This window comes from Schistocerca serialis, chromosome 5 (assembly GCF_023864345.2).
Source record: "Schistocerca serialis cubense isolate TAMUIC-IGC-003099 chromosome 5, iqSchSeri2.2, whole genome shotgun sequence".
NCBI classification, from domain to species: domain Eukaryota; kingdom Metazoa; phylum Arthropoda; class Insecta; order Orthoptera; family Acrididae; genus Schistocerca; species Schistocerca serialis.
The window spans coordinates 17,290,183-17,311,127 of NC_064642.1; the positions used below are offsets into that span (position 1 = coordinate 17,290,183).

A 20,945-nucleotide genomic window follows, 5' to 3' on the forward strand; every position below is an offset into this window, starting at 1 on the left:
AACACATATGTATGTAGGTTACAATTAGAATTCACAGGTAAAAATTAACAGAACATCTCCATACATATTTAAATTATATATCTCCCTTGAAATTATAATAATAAACAAAATATCCATTACCTATCAATATTAAGATAGATTTAATTGACATTTATCATGGGTGTAAACCTATTTATGCATTCTGATATTCACCACATTTTGCAAACCAGTGGAGCTATCAGGTTCTAGAATAAGATGGGACAGCAAAAAGTAAGTTGCACATTATTACAGCAGGCCAAGGAACTTTTTGTTGCAACAAGTGAAGACCAGACTTCACAACCCATGAAATGAGCCACCTTTGAAATCTTGCTGCCACATGCTAGAATATTGCTAGTACAGCATGCTGCAATACCGCAGTCTGCCGCACCAGTGGGCATTTTTGTCCTCATGATGTGACACAGAGCTGTGCTTCTGTAGTTACCTACAACATTGGAGGTGGGCTTCTGTCATTATATATCTGGCAACAGAAAATACAAATGCTCATCACTCAGCCTTTAGCACTACTTGCATCTACATTACAGTTGGTGCTGGGACTTCAGACTGCAGCCGGTACCAAGACAGTCCAATAGAATCAGGTCTCTAGCAGCCAACTGAAGACCTCTACTAGAGTGTCTTTGTCTGGAACTCTGGGAGAGTCTGAGGACCTTGGATTCACCACAGGGTGTCTCTGTACCTGACATGCTGTTCCAGGTCACCAGCATGTAGGCTTTCTGACTTCTGGGGATGCCTTCCTTGTATTAGCATGGTCATCTGCTGACTACAGCACTTTTGCTGAGACAGAACCCTTTACTTAGCAATACGTGCACTGCCACAGTGCTGAAATTGCTGTTGGTAGTTATGCTGAGGTAGCAAACCACTTTTTGGATAACCCCCCCCCCCACACACACACACACACACACACACTGAGACTCTGAAAATAACTTTTGTACAGACGTTTTGTAGCATAAGCAGTGTTAATACTGAATGAGCTGCCTTATTCTTTGCTTGTTGTGGTACTAGAAGAACATAATCCACAGTTCCCATACAAACCATTCTGGGGCAGAGTCAACCATCCTGATTGACAGTTGTGTCCATATTGTCAATATAATTACATTTTTTATCAAAAGAAACCTAGTAACAATGAGAAACCTCATAAGGCAGCAATAAGCAGCATCATTTCAACATGACTTCACTTACAATGTCTAATCACTTGGTTGAAGTGTTGAGTGGAAGGTTCGAGTGGTGAAAGTGGACTCAGTCAGTGATGTCATGTTTTGGGACACAGTGCTCTATGTGACCACTCATCTACAGTGATTTGTTTCAAATGTTGGAAGCCAGGAGGTTATGCAGGTGAATATAGAGAATGCTCATGGCTGGCATTCAAACACAATGATTATAACTGCCTTTAATAAGAAGAATAACAGTGATATTTGTATTATGCCTTTCTCCATCATATTTTTCCTTTTGTTGTGGATACAGGCTTCGCAGTCAGTAAACTGGAGGTAGAGAGAGTTATTATTATGGAGGCAATAAAACCATGCTGAATCAGATGGCACAAATGCAGGAAGACAGTATGGACTTGCATAAGCAGTTGGATGCACTGAGCATTGGTAGATCTTCATCTACCATGTGAGTATCTGTCTTAGATGCTCATACCAAAACACTAGTTTCTTCTTGTATGGGTAAAAAAGGATATATTAGCATTAATAAACAACTTATTGACAGCCACAAAGCTGGGACATTGGTTGGAAGAGCAAATATTGTATATGGCCAAGCTACAATTGGTGTGAGTTGCCAAAATATATGTGATGTATCATGAGGAGTCAAAGAGTGCTCAGACATTTGAAATTCTTGGGACAGGTTTTGTACAGTGATATAGGAGGAAGAATAGTTGCTGATCTTACCAGAAGCGATACAACAAGGTGTTGTAAAACTGGGAGAGTCCATCGAGAATTCTGTGGACAGGCTTAGAAAACATGATCTCAATATGGAAAGCAATGATGCAAGTAAGATCCTACTGAAAGAGATAGAACAATGAACATTGGACAAATTATTGCTGTAGGGGTTGCCACCCAGTATATCAAGAATAGTACTGCCAGTGTTTTCTACCTAGATCCATGGGAATGGCAACAGTGTTGGAAGAAACAGACACGATGACATAGGTCCAGTGTAAAAGGAGAGTTTTTCTGCAGAAGTCAAGTGTTACTGTTGTGGATGGTCAGATCACATATGGTAAGAGTGCCTTCAGCCACACTGTAGGATATGTTGGCAAGTATGACATCGGCAATGAGATTGTAACACGATTGGAGGGGCATGACAGAGGGACACTGTGACATGACAGACAGAAAAGACATCCTAGGTGGTTTGTCTGATTATTTAAGTGTGGCCACTCATCTGTGGTCCACACTGACATTTGACAGGTGGACTGGGGCAGTATGGAGCCTGAGCCAAGGACCAGCACAAGGACTAGCCAGCGCATGTGGATACATGGAATATAAACCACTAAACTTATAGTAGAGCATGATACATGGAATTCAAGAGCTTTGCAAGACAATTCTTTTGATATACAGACTGACTGTGGAAATGGTGCACTTAGTTAGTTATTACACAAAGAAGGAATCTAGAATGAATTTTTACACTGCCTTTAACAACATTCATACTGCCTAATCCAAAGCAAATATTTACCTACCATATGAAACTGCTCATCGGGATGAACTGAGTGAGCTATTCACATATTACTGAATTAACTGAAAAGAGGCATCTGAATCAACTGATTATCATTAGCATATCTAATTCCACAACAGAGCAACACAAATACCACTGCAACATGTGTTGGATAACATAAGCACATATCATAAACAACATTTACATTACAAATTTTTCTATGTTAAATTGCTGGTTTTCATTAATTAATTATATTTTTCTTAGTTTCAACAATTCTTCAAATCCTATTAGAGACATCTAAATTTGAATAGCACCAGTGGAAAGAGCTGCTCATTTCCTACAAGATTGATGTGCCACTTTTATTTTTACTGTAAAGCACACAGCTAATGAAAACTAAATCTTGTTCTCTTTATGTGAACTGTGCAATGACTCATTAAGACTGTGACCGAACTATTCAACCAAATATTTATTATCATATGTAATTGTAATTTGGAAGTCCATTGCACAACTTTTTGTACTTCTAGTTTCAAGATACCATGAAGAATCAGAAGTTGTATTTCAGACTAGTGAAATTTCCTATAAACTGTTAGCCAGAATCCACAGAAAACATGGTTATAAAAGGGGATAGTCATCCTGGCATTTGGTCAGTTATCTGTATAGACTAGAAGAGGCAGGGTCTATCTCTCTCTCTCTCTCTCTCTCTCTCTCTCTCTCTCTCTCTCTCTCTCTCTCTCTCTTAGTGGACCTGATGTGGACTCTGAATTATTCTGCTGTGAGTTGGAACTCTCTTAGGTTAGTACTGACATAGAATATTTCATGTCTCTGGATACTTAGCATTATTCCTCATGAGTAGGGTGGATTTATGTTTTCAAGCAAATAGCCAGTCTAGACTTAGAATTACTTAGTCCTCAGTGAGGGTAGTGAGGACTTACAATGTTATGCTACTGTGTAAACCTGCACTTGGAATAATATTGGAGTTCTCCAGATTTAATCAAATTTATAGTAATTTTCAAACCACTATATGTGAACTTAAGTCACATTACATTCTACGCAGTGATAGCAGTTAGCTTTTCAACACCCCATTATTTAATACTTGGATTTATTGAATAAATTGTAAATATTTCAGAAACTTTAATTCCATTGTTGGGTAGCAACATACATTTTGATGAGAGAATATACAAGATTACAGATCAATACTACACTGAAGCACCAAAGAAATTGGTATAGGCATGCGTATTCAAATATAGAGATTTGTAAACAGGCAGTATACGCTCTGTGGGCAGAAAAACCTACATAACACAACAAGTGTCTGGTGCAGTTATTAGATTGGTTACTGTTGCTACAATGGCAGGTTATCAAGATTTAAGTGAGTTTGAACGTGATGTTATAATTGATGCTAAAACAGTGGGACACAGCATCTCCGAGGCAGTGATGAAGTGGGGATTTTCCCATACAACCATTTTACAAGTGTACCATGAATATCAGGTATGTGGCAAATCTTCAGATCTCCAACATCACTGTGGCTGAAAAAAGATCCTGCAAGAGCAGCAACAAAACAACTGAAGAGAATCATTCAACGTGACAGAATAGCGACCCTTCTGCAAACTGCTGCAGATTTCAATGCTGGGCCATCAACAATTGTCAGCATGCAAACCATTCAATGAAACAGGTGACACATATGTAAGCATCCTGTCTGATCATTGAATCCATTCATCTCCATTGTGCATTCCAATGGACTTGGGCAATTCCAGAAGGACAATGCGATACATCACACATCCAGAATTTCTACAGAGTGGCTCCAGGAGTGGCTGAGTTTAAACACTTCCGCTGACCACTACAACTCCCCAGACATTAACATTATTGAACATATCTGGGATGCCTTGCAACATGTTATTCAGAAGAGATCTCGACCTCCTCATATTGTTATGGATTTATGGAGAGCCCTACATGATATTAGGCAGGTGTACCAGTTTCTTTGGCTCTTCAGTGTATATAATCCTTGAAACTCAAATATTATAGAAAATTGCATGCAGCCCATTGCCAGTGAAACACTGTGCAGCCACATTAATCTGACCACTGCCTATGTCTGAATACAAAATCCAATAACTCTTATAGGCAGCAGGTGGCAGCACTAGTGATGGAGGGTATATAAGACATGATAGGAGAATGAGGAAAACAGTGCAGCAATTGTCATAATGTGGAAACAATGTGTTTACTTGATGTCCAGAGGAGCATGATTTTGGCTTTTGGGACAAGGGTGGAAGCATTACCGAAATGGTTTTGACTGTAAACTGTTCACATGCCATCATCATTAAACTATTGTGTGCATGGCAAAATGGTGCTATCCAAAACCAGCACCAAGGGAACTGTGGTGCATCACAGTCCATAGATGACAAGAGAGAACAATGGGTGTGGGGATGTGTACAGGCAAACTGACATGCAACTGTTGAGAAACTGAACATGCAGATGAAAAAGGGGCCACCACAGCAGACACGTGGTTTATGCACCCATGCTGACTGCTGTTCATCTGTGATGAAGGCTGGAATTTGCATGCTAATACCACAACTGTAAACTGAGTCTGTAAACTGTCCATTGAGTGCTGACACTTAGCCCTTACAGATTAATCATGTTTTATACTCCACCAGACAGACAATCACTGCTGTAAACAGCATAAAATGTCTGGAAGTAGACATCCTGCAAGATTCACTGAAAAAGTCCATCCCAGGTGAGTGGGCATTATAAGCTGGGGAATATTTTGTGTCAATCCCTGGCTGATTTCATTATTCTTGATGGCACAATGGATCAACACAGGTAGGTGTCCAACCTTTCAGTCCATGTCCAACCTAACATGCAGTTTCTTCTTCGTCAGCACAGGGACTTCTAAAAGTACAACAATGTAATGTGTCATATAGCTCACAGTGTAGGTGCATGGTTCAAAGAGGACCAGGATGAGTTTACCATACCCCTCAAGGCACCAAACTCCCCAGATTTAAAACCAATCATGAATTCTGTTGGACCATTTCGATAGGGCAATTTGTACCATGGATCATCAACTGAGAGATGCAGCACGACTGATCATGATCAGTATGACTTCACATACTGTGACAATACCTTCCAGAACCTCTCATGGACTCTTTTCCTTCACATCTTGCAGTGGTCCAGGCTGCAAAATCTGGTTATTTAGGCTTTTAACAGGCGATCATGTTAGTGTGACTGGACAGTGTATGAATAAAATTTAAAATTTTATCAGTTCACAGTCTGCATTATTTTGAACAAAACACTCGAGCTTTCAATGGATATTTCGGCCATTATCATCATCAGGAGTAAAAAACCATTAACTACCAGAGCTGTCAGTTTTTCTGCTAGTATAGGCAGGTTTGCAGCATCTGGCACCAATCACAGAGGGCCAAAATTATGCACGTGCAGAGGGCAAGTTGCACAGTTCACAGCAGCTCCAGACTTCCATGGAACTGGTGACATCATGTGGCATGAGAAGCTGGTGTCACATCTGAAACTGCCACTCCTGCCTCCCTACAAACAGCAAGCATTACCTTTGCTTTCTTTTGATATCCGAAGCCCACCCCTATGCCCTACTAAGTGTGTACCACTGGTCCCTGTCAAGGTTGTTGCAATTTATTCTAAACTCAGCCATCTCCTTTGTAACAGAATCCCAATACACTGATGCCTGAGTGAGGAGTCGCACCTTTTAGAATCATATTTTGTGCCCTTTCTCAGTGTTCATCTAGGGCTGAATTGTCAAGCTCCCTTTTTTCAATATGTTGCTTGTGCTAAGTATAACACTCCACAGCTGTGAATTGGCTGACCCATATAGATGCAGTCACATTTGCAAGGGTACTATACACACTGGACACACAAAGGTATGTCATCTTTAACAGGGTGCAGCATTCTCATATCTTGGGAGTGGACCTGAACACTGGCCTCACTCCATGTCTCCAAAGCACGCGTTCTAACTTTCTACTCATTGCCCCATAGTATTGTAGGAAAGCAGCCAGTTTGGCCTCTTCTGCCAATTTGCAAGATGGCATCCATCAGTGGCACCTGAACGTTTTCAGTGTCTTCCTTGCTGTAACCATTCTCTCTGACGCATGCTTTTTAAATGATGCAATTCACATTCTATCTTTTCTGTGTGTACTGACTTGTTCAGGTCTGCTTTCTTGTATATGTGAAAACTATTGGTGTTAAAGTATCAATCAGTGAGCATTCCTTTCCTGTACATTGAATAACCAAGCTCACATCCTACCTTCCACACAATTAAACATCCAAAAATGGAAGCTTGCCAGCCCTCTCCATTTCAATATTTAATTTAATGTTGGGATGGACAGCTGTGACATGGTCATCAAACTGTTACAGCTCATTTTCACCATGAAGCCATATCAAGAAGATGTCATTAATGTGCCATACAAACCAAGATGGACTTAATATTTGCAGAATTCAGAGCCTGCTCTTCATAGTGCACCAAGATGAAATTCGTAATAGCTGGAGACAGTGGTAATCCCATCACTATGCCATCTGTCATCTCACAATACTTGACATGATACAGGAAGTATGGTTCCTCATCAAAACTGTTAGGCCAAAAGATCTAGTGAGTCTTGTACTGGCACTCTTGTAAAAAGTGATGCAACATCCAGACTAACCATTACATCGTTTCAGCCTGTTTTCATTTTCTGGAGTGCCTCAACAAATGTCTGTGAGTTTACAACATGATGTTGGCAGCATTCCAGTTTTGGTGCTAATAATTTGGTCAGACATTTCTCCAATTTGTAGGTGTGTGAAATGATTGCAGTAACAATGGGCTTAAGAGGGAAATTTTTCTTATAGATATTCAGCAATTCATAAAGCCTAGTAGGTCTGGTGGCAAGAGGCTTTAATTTCTTCACCATTTCATCTGGTTAACCAGTCCTTTAATAATTTCCCTGTCCTTCTCATGAAGGTCTGTGTCAGACTGCAACTAAGCTTCTTCAGGTACATGTCATCTTCCAATAAATGTAGCACCTTCAGGTGATAGTCTTCAGACTTCAGAACCATGATGACATTTCCTTCGTCAGCTGGCAGGGAAACAAAGTACTCATTCTCACGTAACTAGCATGAGCCACATTGCTCTTCCTGGCTAATATTAGATTTCTGTGGCTTAGCTTTCGCGAGTATATAGCTGGTGGTTAGCATGATGTACAAAGCTTCATCTTGTGAGTGATGCTGAATGCACTTCACTATTCTTCTAACAGTACTAAATATTCCCAGACATTGCAGTACTGGAGAAGAACTAAGGCCATTATTCAGCATTGTCATAGAGCCATTGTCCAGATTTTGGTTGGAGAGGTTAACAACTCTTCTATGGGTTTTAATCAGTTCCTCCATCAGTAAGTGGTCAATTTTGTTACATTGCTTTTATGGAAGAACTGACATGAAGAATGACAAGTCCAGTAGAGCAGTTGATAATCTCTTCAACCAAGAACTGGATGACATCTCTATGGCAGCTCTGAGTAATGGTATTAATTTTTCTCCAGTCCTGTGATGTCTGCCAATATCAGATACTGTTATTGAAATAGATTCCATTCAGCATCTCTCACAGGATGCACCTGAGTAAATCTCGTTAACTGCCAGCTATATATTGGCAAGAGCTAAGCCACTGAAATCCAGATTCAGGCAGGAGGAGCAATGTGGCTTATGCTAGTTATGTGAGAATCAGGATTTGGATGCCTTGCCAGCTGACAAAGGAAGTGGCACCATCGTTCTGAACACCAAAGACTACCACCTGAAGGTGCTACATTTATTAGAAGATGACATGTACCTGAAGCTTAGTTGCAGTCTGACACAGGCTTCAAAAGAAAGACAGGGAAGTTATTGAAGGACTCTGGTTTACCTGATGAAAATGTGAAGAAATTAAAGCTTCTTGTCACCAGGCTTTGCGGATTACCGAATACCAATAAGAAAAGTTCCTCTTAAGCTCATTGTTAGTGCAATCATTTCATGCACCTACAGATTGGAGAAACTTCTGGTAGACTGGAGAAACATCTGGCACAATTATTAATACTCAAAGTGGGAGCTGCTAACATCATGTTGTAAGCTCAAAAGACATTTCTTGAGACATTCCAGAAAATGAAAACAGGCTGAAATGATATAATCATTAGTCTGGATGTTATACCGCATTTTATGAGAGTGCTGGTACAAGACACACTGGATCTTTTGGCCTATCTGTTTTGACCAGGAACCATCTAATTGTTCTATCATGTTGTAATGACAATGTACTTCTTGTACCATAGAAAACATTATGAGATGAAAGCAGTGAGGGAATTATCACTGTCTCCAGCAATTATGAATTTCTTCATGGTGCACTATGAAGAGCAGACTCTGAACTCTATAATATTAAGTCTATCTTTCTTCCTATGGTGACCTTTGGAGAAAGGAGAACCACTTGCATGAATATCAAGAGCTCAGATGGAAACCCAGTTCTAAGCAAAGAAGGGAAAGCTGAAAGGTGGAAGGAGTATATAGAGGGTCTGTACAAGAGAGATGTTCTGGAGGACAATATTATGCAAATGGAAGAGGATGTAGATGAAGATGAAATGGGAGATATGATACTGTGTGAAGATTTTGACAGAGCACTGAAAGACCTGAGTCGAAACAAGGCACCGGGAATAGATAACATTCCATTAGAACTACTGACGGCCTTGGGAGAGCCATTCCTGACAAAGCTGTACAATCTGGTGAGCAAGATGTATGAGACAGGTGAAATACCCTCAGACTTCAAGAAGAATATAATAATTCCAATCCCAAAGAAAGCAGGTGTTGACAAATGTGAAAATTACCAAACTATCAGTTTAGTAAGTCACAGCTGCAAAATACTAACGTGAATTCCTTACAGACAAATGGAAAAACTGGTAGAAGATGACCTCGGGGAAGATCAGTTTGGATTCTGTAGGAATATTGGAACATGTGAGGCAAAACTAACTCTACGACTTTATCTTAAAAAGAAAGATTAAGGAAAGGCAAACCTACATTTCTAGCATTTGTAGACTTAGAGAAAGCTTTTGACAATGTTGATTGGAATACTCTCTTTCAAATTCTAAAGGTGGCAGGGGTAAAATACAGGGATTGAAAGGCTATTTACAATTTGTAGAGAAACCAGATGGCAGTTATAAGAGCCAAGGGGTATGAAAGGGAAGCAGTCGTTGGGAAGGGAGTGAGACAGGGTTGTAGCCTCTTCCCAATGTTATTCAATCTGTATATTGAGCAAGCAGTAAAGGAAACAAGAAAAATTCGGAGTAGGTATTAAAATCCATGGAGAAGAAATAAAAACTTTGAGGTTCGTCGATGACATTGTAATTCTGTCAGAGACAGCAAAGGACTTGGAAGAGCAGTTGAATGGAATGGACAGTGTCGAAAGGAGGATATAAGATGAACATCAACAAAAGCAAAATAAGGATAATGGAATGTAGTCTAATTAAGTCGGGTGACACTGAGGGAATTAGATTAGGAAATGAGACACTTAAAGTAGTAAAGGAGTTTTGCTTTTTGGGGAGCAAAATAACTGATGCTGGTCGAAGTAGAGAGGATATAAAATGTAGACTGGCAATGGCAAGGAAAGTGTTTCTGAAGAAGAGAAACTTGTTAACATTAAGTATAGATTTAAGTGTGAGGAAGTCGTTTCTGAAAGTATTTGTATGGAGTGTAGCCATGTACGGAAGTGAAACATGGAAGATAAATAGTCTGGACAAGAAGAGAATAGAAGCTTTCAAAATGTGGTGCTACAGAAGAATGCTGAAGATTAGGTGGGTAGATCACATAACTAATGAGGAGGTATTGAACAGAATTGGGGAGAAGAGGAGTTTGTGGCACAACTTGACAAGAAGAAGGGACCAGTTGGTAGGACATGTTCTGAGGCATCAAGGGATCACAAATTTAGCATTGGAGGGCAGCGTGGAGGATAAAAATCATAGAGGGAGACCAAGAGATGAATACACTAAGCAGATTCAGAAGGATGTAGGTTGCAGTAGGTACTGGGAGATGAAGAAGTTTGCAGAGGATAGAGTAGCATGGAGAGCTGCATCAAACCAGTCTCAGGACTGAAGACCACAACAACAACAAATTTCCTATGTTACAATGATGACATCTTCTTGATATGGCTTCATGGTAAAAATGTACTGGAACAGTATGATGATCACATCAATGGTGCCCATCCCAACATTAAATTGATTATTGAATTAGACACTGAGGCAGGTTTCCATTCTTGAATGTTTTAGTTGAGTGGAAGGCAGGAGGCCAACTTGGTTATTCAGTGTACAGCAAAGCACACTGATTGATATTTGAATGCCAGTAGTTCTTTAGATAAGAAAGTGTTTCTGCAATGTCAGTACACAGAGTGAAGAGTATTTCTGGTGACAAACATCTAGATACTAAATTGCAGCACTTGAGACAAATGTTCAGATAGAATGGTCACATCAAGGGAGACATTCCATACATTTTCAGGTGAGTTAGCGGAAGAGTCCAAATTGGCTGCTTTCCTGCTACACTGTGAGGAAATGAGTGGGAAATTAGGATGTGTGCTGCAGGGGCATGGAGTTATGAGAGAAAACATAGCTCTTTGTGAGCCTGGCGTGTATAGTGTCCTTTGTGAATGTGGCAGCATCTATATAGGTCAAACAATTGGCACAGCTGTGGAGCATTGTACTGAGTACAAGTGACAAGAAATGAAAGAGGAAGCCATCTGGTAGAATTTTGCACAGAGCATAATTTAAGCATTGTAAAAACTTGGTTTCAGAATCATGAAAGAAAGTTGTATACACAGAAGAGACCTGCAGATGCAAGAAGGTTTCAGATTCAATAAATAATGGTAATACAGAGATACCTGAACCAGGTTTTACATTGTAAGATGTTTTCAGGGGCAGATATGGACTCTGACCACAAAGAAAGGTAGGAAATTAAGGAGATAGGACCTGGATAAGTTGAAAGAACCAAAGATTGCTGAAGAGTTTCAGAGGGAACGTTAGGCAACGGTTGACGAAAGCAGGGGAATGGGATACAGTGGAAGGTGAATCATTAGCTTTAAGAGATCAAACAGTGAAGGCAGCGTAACATCAAATATGTAGAAAGGCAAGGTCTAGTAGAAAGCCTTGGATAACACAAGAGATACTAAATTTAACTGATGAAAGGAGAAAATATGAAGATGCAGCAAATGAAGCTGATAAAAGGGAATACAAGTATCTAAAAAATGAGGTTAACAGGATGTGCAAAATGGCTGAACAGCAGTGCTTACAGAGTAAACGTAAGAGTTTAGAAGCATATTTTCCTAGGGTAAAGATAGATACCACTTACAGGAAAGTCAGAGATCTTTGGAAAAAAGAGAAGCAGCTGTATGAATATCAAGAGCTCAGATGGAAACCAAGCCCAAAGTACAGAAGGGAAAGCTAAAAGCTGGAAGCAGTATATAGAGGGTCTTTACTAGGGAGATGAACTTGTAGGCAATACAGGTGGCAGTGTAGTGGGAGGGGGGGTGAGGGGGGGGGGGGTGATGAGATCACTTATGGGAAAATTAATGAAGTAGTTCATGTTACAGATGCAACATTTTGATTGAAGTCAGCTGATAGGTATCCAAGCTTAAAGGATGTCTCCATAAAAAGGGAACCACCTTCAAAGAAGGTCATGTATTAAAGTAATGAAGGAATTAGCAGATTTCACCATTTTGCGTTATAGAAATGGATGAGGATGAGGTGAAGCTGAGATGGAAGATATGATACAATAAGAAGAATTTGACAGAGCACTCAAAACATCAGTCCCCAGGAGTAGATGACATTCTGTCAAAACTAATGATAGCCTTGGGAGAGACAGCCATGACAAACTCTTCCATCCTGTGTTTGAGATGAATGAGGCAGTTAAAATATCATCAGACTTCAAGAAGAATTCCAAGGAAAGCAGATGCTGAAAGATGTGAAAGTTATCACACTATCAATTTAATAAGTCATGGTTGCAAAAGACTAATACAAATTCTTTACAAAAGCATGGAAAAACTGGGAAAAACTGGCCTTGGGGATCAGAGAAATATAGGAACATGTGAGGCAATACTGACCCTATGACTTACCTTAGAAGATAGATTAAGGAAATGTAAATCTATGTTTATAGCATTTGTAGGCTTAGATAAAGTCTTTAAAACTTGAATGGGATACTTTCTTTGAAATTCTGAAGATACTAGGGGTAAAATACAGAGAGAAAAATGCTGCTTAGAACATCTATTGAAACCAGATGGCAGTTATAAGAGTTGAGGGGCATGAAATGGAAGCAGTGTTTGAGAAGGGTTTGAGACAAAGTTATGGACTACCCCCAATGTTATTTGATCTGTACGTTGAACAAGCAGTAAAGGAAACCAAAGAAAATTTGAAGTAGGTATTCATATCCAGGAAGAATAAATTAAAAATTAAGGTTTGCCAATGACATTGTAATTCCATAAGAGACAGAAAAGAACTTGGAAGAGCAGTTAAACGGAATAAACAGTGTCTTGAAAGGAGGACATAAGATGAACATCAATGGGCGGAACGTGGTCACCATACTTTATTTCATTTTAGAAGACTTTATTTTACTGCAATTGCCTGTTTTTTACATTGTTATCCTCTGTAAAATTTGTGTTAAAAATACTATTCATCTACATGCGTTCCTTTTATATGGTTTAAGACATTTGAGTTTTTATTTCCTAAAACATGTCTCTGAATTGTAGATGTGTCAAACTGCTTTAGGTTATATCAGCCCATTACTCGGAAAATCATTCAGTATTCAAGAAATCATTAATTCAGTGAAGGCACTTAAGGACAAGAAAAGCACGACCATACCACTTCCACCACCAAACACAGCAACTGAAAATTTCCAACAAGAAAATGAAACTGAATCACTGACAACAGGTCCAGCACTAGAATCTCCACTTTCCTCAAAAACAGCTGAGATAAATGATTCAACTAGGACAGAAGTTTCCAAAGGAGCTTCAGCAGAAGCAGCTACATACTATGCAACTGCATCATTAACAAGAAAAAAAAAATGCCTGATGTGCCAGCAGCCAATGACCTTTCATCAGTATTGGCCCCTCCTCAGTCTTCAACAGTGAAAGACTTTTCACCAGCTTCACCATCATCAGCAGTAACAGAAGCAAACAGAAGAAGCACAAGAACCAGGAAACTTACAACTCTGGAGGATTTTTGGTAGCCGGCCTCAGTTACAAGACTAACATAAGGCAGATACCTTCAGATACACCAACTTCCAAGTCTAAGTGGCAACAGACTCACCTCCACTGTCATCAACAGAAGAATAACCATGCCACCAGCTCATCTGAAGGATTTTTCAGCATCAGGTCTAAAGGGAAAGGCGCCACCAAGATAACTGAAAACAAATGCCTAACAGTGTTTCACCAAAACATTCAAGCCATAAAGAACAAAGTGCAAAAGCTAGAAGTAGAATTGGAAAATTTTGTGTATCACTGAACACGTGCAAAGGGAAGGAAATTGAACACATTGCATTAGCCTCATTTGACCTTGCATGTTACTATAGCAGAATCTCAATGAATGGTGGAAGTTCATGTATCTATATAAAAAAAAGGTATGTCATTTAAAGTTAGATATGATCTTTTAGATCTAGGTGAGGACAAACATTTTTAACTTGCCGCTGTTGAAATAATAGGACCTGGCATAGCAAAAAAATTAGTCATATTTTGTGTGTACTGCTCTCCCAGTGGAGACATTGATATATTCTTCTCAAAACTGGATCAAAGCTTAGACAAGGTTTCTGGACCAAAAGCAAATGTAATTATCTGTGGTGACTTAAACATTAATATGATGAAGCCTGATAAGGCTAGCAACACATACATGAATATTCTAAGCTGTTATGGAATATCCTCCCTTGTTAATTGTCCACCTAGAATAACGAAAGAATCTTCCTCATCTATAGACCATGTAGCTACAGATATTATAGTAAAAAATGTCATATTGTTATCCAAAACCTGGGTCTATCAGACCACCTCTGCCAGATCTTAAAAACTAACATTCATGTAGAAACTCCTCCTAAACTGTGTACATACAAAATAATGTTCTCCAAATCAGCCCTGTATCAGTTTAAATCCCAGCTAGAATATGAAGATTGGAGGGAAGTCTATGCAGAAAGCAATGCAAATCAGAAATTTATCAAGTTCATGTCAATTTTTAAACTCAGATTTGAAGAGATGTTTCCCAAAACTCTTTATCAAATTAAAACTACAAAGAGAAATCAATGGGTGACTACAGGTATCAAAAAATCCTCAGAAACACTTAGATATCTCAACTCCATAAAAAATAATCAATCTAACCCAGAAGTTCTGCAATCCTACAAAAAGTACAGGAAAATTTACAGAAAGTTGTTGCTAGCCGCAAAAAAACTTTCAAACAACAAAATATTACTTGAAGCTGAAAACAAGAGCAAAGCAGCCTGGAACATCGTCAAACAGGAAACATCTAACTCTGCTAAAAAGGACCTCAATTCACATATTAAAAACAAAGATGTACCAGTAGGTAACCCTAAAAAATTAGCTGATTTCGTAAACTCATATTTCAGTAGTATTGCAAAAAATTACAGCAGAAATTTCCAGATACGTATGATTTACCTACTCAGAACCAGCCAACAAACTCAATGGTGCTCTTGCCAACTTCACAAAGGGAAGTGGCACTAGTAGTACACCAACTAAAAAATAAAACTTCAGTAGGACTTGATGAAATCCCAGTCTGTCTAATTAAAGAATGTATAGACTCCATAAAGGGCCCATTAACAGACATATTTAATGAATCTTTCGAATCTGGATACTTTCCGGAGTACCTAAAACAAGTAAAAGTTATACCTATCCATAAAAACGGAGATGTGGAAAATGTAGAGAACTACAGGCCGATTTCTATACTGTCTATCATTTCTAAAATAATAGAAATACTAGTCAAAAAGAGACTGCTAAATTACCTGACTAAATATAACCTTCTTTCCAATGACCAATTTGGTCTTAGGCCCGGAAAAGGCACACAATCTGCGATAGCACAGTTCACTAAAGTAATTTTAAAAGCACTGGACAAAGGTGAAAATGTAAGTGGTATCTTTTTAGACTTGTTCAAGGCCTTTGATACAGTTGACCACAAACTCTTACTTCATAAATTAGGGCAAATAGGAATAAGAGGTGTGACAAAGAAGTGGTTAAAATCATACTTGGAAAACAGAGTTCAACGAGTTGAGATATCACAAGTTTCAAGCAACTCCCTTATAAAACACCTGTCTGACCCAGAAAATGTGAATATAGGCATCCCACAGGGAAGTGTATTAGGTCCAATATTTTTTCTTATATACGTTAACAACTTCCCACAAAGTATCAGACATGGAGACAAAATACTTTTTGCTGATGACAGCAACATAGTAATAACAGGTGAAAATCCAACACAACTGTCAGAAAGAGCAAACGAGGCTCTTAATGATGTCCACAACTGGTCATTAAAAAATAAAGTAACCCTAAATGTAAAGAAAACTAACTATATTAACTTCCAATGGAACAAAAAACACAATGCCACTAGAATAAAAGTTAATAATAATGAATTATAATGTGTAACAAGTACCAAATTCATAGGGATGAATGTAGACAGCCAATTGAAATGAACAAACCAGGTCAACATTTTGGCAAAGAAGTTATCCACAGCATGCTATGCTCTTAGAATCCTTGCACCGATATGCAATAATACCTGTCTTAAAATAACATATTACGGATATCTACACTCAGTCCTCAGCTATGGGATCATGTTTTGGGGAACAATTGCCAGTAACATACAAACTGTGTTCAAAGTACAAAAAAGAGCCATAAGGATAATAACAAACAGCAACAACAGGGCCCACTGTCTAGAATTATTTAGACTGTTTCTTGTGAGTATATCTTTCAGAACATAATGTTCATTAAGAAAAATCTCAACGTGTACAACACAAACAGCCTAATACATGACCATGAAACAAGAGCTCCATCTAGATAGAAAGAACAAGGCAAAGACGCAAAAAGTATATTTTATAATGGGATAAAACTGTATAACAAATTACCACAAGAAATTAAAGAAATAAATGAGCCCCTCACTTTCAGAGAAAAGCTTAAAACCTTTTTAGTAAGGAAAAGTTGTTATACTGTAAAATAATATTTAACATAGATGTGGATTATTAGCAACATATGACATTATCACCAAAATATTATGTAATTATAAATGTGTGTATGACTAGTTATAAAAACTACACAAAATATGAGAAACCTGTTTCATTGTAAATGTAAATGTGTGCTCATGTGTTGTAAACTGACGACATCCATACAATATTTATTGTTCCACGGATGAATAAATAAATAAATTAAAACAAAAGCAAAACAAGGACAAAGGAGTGTAGTTGAATTAAATCAGATAATGCTGAGGGGATTTTTGCTATTTTTGAATCAAAATAACTGATGATTGAAGTAATGTGGATATAAAATGACAATGGCAAGAAAAGCTTTTCTGAAGAAGAGGAATTTGTTACCATTGAGTATAAATTTAAATGTCAGGAAATCCTTCCTGAAAGTATTTTTATGAAGTGTAGCCATGTATGGAAGTGAAACATGAATGATAAACAGTTTAGACAAGAACAGAACAGAAGCTTTTGAAATGTGGTGCTACAGAAGAATGCTGAACATCAGATGGGTAGATCACATAACTAATGAAGAGGACTGAATAGAATCAGGGAAAAGAGAAATTTGTGGTACAACCTAACTAAAAGAAGGTATCGGTTGGTAGGACACACCTGGAAAACTAAGTACCAGTACAGGGAAAAAACATACACAAACAGACAATCAGATAAAAGGCGCCATTCTCCGAGTGAAACTGTCACCCGTGAAAAAACAGTTATGGACCAGTATACAACAAAAAATAAGCTCAAAGAAAGTCACAACAACTCACCCCCTAGGTTAAATGCAGCAACAAGCAGTCAGCAATGGAGAGATGGGTGAAAATGACAAAATATTGTGTAATTCCAAAAATAAAACTAAAGCAACCTGGCAAATTACATGGGAAGAAATGGGCACCGGGCCAGTTAATCACAGTAATATAGAGCTGATTGTGAATAAAAATAAACTAATTGACCCCAGACATCTGTCTAGTGCTTTCAACAATTATTTCTCTAATATAGCACAGCAGTTAATAAATATACTTCTTGACAAACAGCCAGCCAGTAACTCAGATCACAAAATTCATCCAAACACATGATTCGTGTATCCAGCAACTCCTGAGGAACTGTCAAGAATCCTAAAAAAATTACCTAATAAATATTTATCGTGGAACCACTAACAGACATAGTAAATTCACCTTTTGAGAGGGTGTGTTTCCAAATAAACTACAAACTGCGACAGTAACACCTTTGCATAAGAAGAGTTCAAAAATGGATATTGCTAATTATATGCCACTTTCAGTATTGTCGGGCTTCAGTAAAATTATGGAAAAAATGTCCCTTAAGTTTTCATAAATGAAGAGAGGCTGTTAAGTGACTCCCAGCATGGGTTCAGAGATGGAAAGTCAACTCAGGCAGCAAATTTTGCCTTCTTAAATGAAGTAGTAAAAGCAGTAGATGACAAGCAACATGTATCTGCAATATTCCTGATTCTAAGTAAAGCCTTCAGTATTGTTGATCATGCCATTCTCTTGCATAAATTAAGTGATTATGGGATTAGAGGCCAGTCTGAAAGGTGGCTCCAGTCCTACCTCAGTAATCATCAGCAGATTACAGAAATAACACAAAATGACAGTGAAACACAAAAAACTCTTAATTTTTACAGTGATGAGGAGAAAATGAAGTGTGGAGACCCACAAGGATCAGTTCTGGGACCTGTCCTATTTCTGCTGTATATACATGATTTGCCTAGTTAAATACATGATGGAACCACTGTACTCTTTGCAGATGGCAATAATATTGTAATTTAATCACAGAATGAGGAAAATCTGTAGTAGGCTGCAATATCGGTTATGCATATGTTAATACACTGGTTCAACACCAACAGGCTCATCACAATTTCTGAAAAAACTGTGGCAGTTAACTTCCACACCACACAAAACCTCCATCCTGCAAACCCTGTTCTCACTACCAAAGGAAAAAATGTGTCAAAAGTTAGTCGTACAAAATTTCTAGACATTAATGTTCAGGCAGATCTGAACTGGGACATGCATCTACACAATTTAAATATGAGACTGGGTTCACTAGCATATGCTGTTAGGATCCTCACTTAGAATACAAGCTGCTCATCAGTGCTGACAATGTACCATTGTAGTGTACAATCGCTAATTATGTACAGAATGATATTTTGGGGAATTCCACAAATTCTGCAAAAAGATTTAAAATACAGAAAAAGATTATCAGGGTGATTAAAAAACAGCTAAATGAGAGGATTCCTGTAGACCCATTTCTAAAACTCTCGGAATATTTATGCTGTCTTTCTTGTATATATATGAAATACTAATTTTCATGAAAGGGAGCATCTTACAAAAGGAAAATCTCTTTAGACACAGGTATAACATAAACACACAAGAAACGTGGAAGAAGATGGGCCTACACATGAACACAATAAACACAGACTAATGCAAAAGAGGAGTGTATCATACTGGAGGGATGTTATATAACCATTTGCCTTCTTACCTAAAAAGCATACCAACATAATATTCATTTAGAATAAAGTTAAAACAGTTCTTGCTTGACCACTGCTTCTATTCTTTGTCTGAATTTATGGAACATCATAGTAAGTAAACCTCATTTACCAAATTTTACTAATTGTGAATTCATAATATGGTTTACATTGTGCTTATCACGTCATCTCACTTAATAACTGCTATTATCACATGCAGAAGCAACACAGTACACCAACCTATATAATTATGCATTCTGATTATGTAAAAAATGTAGTCCAAATGACTACTGTATTGTAAATTAATTTACCACTGTCCTGTATCACCTGTACAAACAATGTACTAAAATGATCAGCTGGACAAATAAACAATTAAATACATTCTGAGGCATCAAGAGATTACCAATATAGTACTGGAGGGAAGCATTGGAGTTATGGGTAGGGCTGTGGAGGGGGAGGGGAGGGGGGCAGTGGATAATAATCGTAGGTATAGACTTAAGAGATTAATATGGTAAGCAGATTTAGAGGGATGTAGGTTGCAGTAGTTATTCGGAGATGAAGAGCCTTGCACAGGATAGCAGGGAGAGATGCATCAAACCAGTCTGTGGACTAAAGACCACAACAACAACAGTAGTATCCTGATCAGAAGCTGACAAGCAATAAATACAACTTTTTTGTTTGCTACAAATTTTACTATTATATGTTTTTATACACATTTCATTATTACACATATTAAAATACATTGTCTATATATGTCGAAACATTTATAAAAGAGACACATAAAAATTTGAAGGAAATTGGTCAAGTACTACGTGAGGTCTTTGCTGAGAATGTTCCACATTTATATATTATATATACAGGGTGAATTATCTAAGACTTGCACTGCAGGTACTGTGGAAATGGAAAGTTTTATTGATGTGCTGTTTTAAAAGAATGGATTATAGTCGGGGGTTCATCCTGTTAGCCAGTGGACAGCCTACTGTAATACCTAAAAAGTGTATTCTCTGTACAAATGAACACATTTCAAATGTAACAATCCCTACTGAGATTAACAAAGTAGAAGTACTGTAAGTGAGAATGTCATTAGTGTTTGTTGCAGGATTCTCATGCAAGTCATTTACAAGATATATTTTGTAAAGTTTCCACACCAACACTTGTTTGTACAATGGAACCTGTGTAGTTGCTATGTATGACCGTGTTATGTTTTCTTACAATGTACTTATGTGCTCCTTGAATGCACTGTGACTTGCTAGTCAGATAGTGTGTGATGGCCCAAGCAGGGGTCATGAGTGGGCGATGGGATTTACCAATGCAAAAAAACACGACATGCTCATGGTGTATGGAGTGTGAATGAAGAATGCAGTTCATTCTAGTACAGTGTATGCGGCAAAATACCCCAACATACATCAACCACCTCGGCAATTTTTTATCAACCTCTTCAACTGGTTACATAAAAGTTGTAGTCCAACATCTATACTACATAACAGAAGTCAGGCAAGTGTCCTGCACATTCTCCAAGAAAGTAGGTTCCATCCCCATCACATCTTGTAGCTGTTTCATCTGCTTTTTATTTCTTCATTTGTTGTCC

General features: G+C 38.2%; 1 protein-coding gene across 1 annotated transcript in view; it reads right to left on the bottom strand.

The window, feature by feature from the left end:
* The window catches only part of LOC126481711 (uncharacterized), a 100,151-nt gene that overhangs the window by 58,795 nt on the left and 20,411 nt on the right, over positions 1-20,945 (bottom strand). The window lies entirely within an intron of this gene.